Source organism: Arachis ipaensis, chromosome B02 (genome assembly GCF_000816755.2).
Source record: "Arachis ipaensis cultivar K30076 chromosome B02, Araip1.1, whole genome shotgun sequence".
NCBI lineage: Eukaryota > Viridiplantae > Streptophyta > Magnoliopsida > Fabales > Fabaceae > Arachis > Arachis ipaensis.
Window position 1 is genome coordinate 825,301 of NC_029786.2, and position 1,248 is coordinate 826,548.

Consider the following 1,248-nt stretch of genomic DNA (forward strand, 5'->3'; position numbering starts at 1 on the left):
GTTTAAAAAAAATAAGTTAAAATCATATAAAATTAATTAAAATTAGACAAAATTAATCAAAATTAGTATAAATCGATCAAAATTGTAAGTCAATAATTAATAAAAAAAAAAGGTAATGTTAGAGAGACAAAAAAAAACAGACAGAACTTGCTTTATTTAGCATTCATTAATTGTCGCACCAATTAATAAATGCTAAATAAGGCAAGTTATGACTATTTTTGGCTGATTTTTTTCAGTTACTAAATATTTTCGTAAAAAAAATTCCTTAATTTTAAATTTAAGTCTTCTTGCATGTGCAACAACTTAATTACTTACTGAGTCCCCAAAAAAAACTTAATTACTTACTGATTGAACGAATAAATTAATAAATCAATAGTCTGTTCAATCATAAATTCATTTCTCACAACTATGCTTTTAACTCTGTTTAAAAGCAAAGACATCGTTGTGCAAATATTTGACTTGAATGACAAAAATATGTTCATTTCCCTTGATGTATAAGACTAAAGTGAATAAAAATTCTCTATATATATTTAAAAAAAAAAACGTGAATACAAATAGACATCTCTTTATCTTGTGGATATAGCAAAGTAAAGTAACATTGAGTACATAAACAAAGAGATATCTTTGCTGCAAGTGGGAGTGACTTGCAAGCATATATTAATCTCTCTATTATTTGTGTGGATCGGATCTTTACCAAAGAACTAAACAATCTATTGAACATTTATTTCAGTGATGTTATACATGATACTAAATATATATTTAAGTCAGCAATAGTAGGCAATGTCATTAAATAAAAATCCAATTGCACATTTCCGCGGTAATTAACCATAGACATATAATTGATCAACGGTTCAAATTCAACTATTCCAAAAATGCTCGCACTAATTTCTATTAAAAGATCATGTACGATTCAGTTTAGCTTCTAAATAGTATAATGTCTTGGATAATTATCAAAAGATATCTAAGGTGAATAATATATGTTACTAATGTGTTAATGTTAAGTGTTACATGTAATATGCTAATGAGTTATAGTTCAAATAGCATAATCTCTCTGTACTCTCTTAAAAGGTCGCGGACTTGCGGACTCGAGTAAAAAAAAAAGTATTACATATTGCATGTCATGTTAGTGACAAATTTTATTTCATATATCAACCTTTAAAAATGATACTATATAAAAAAAATTGGAAAAAATATAGAAACATAATTTTTAGTCAATAATTTAATTAATTTTAGATTTAAAATTTATAA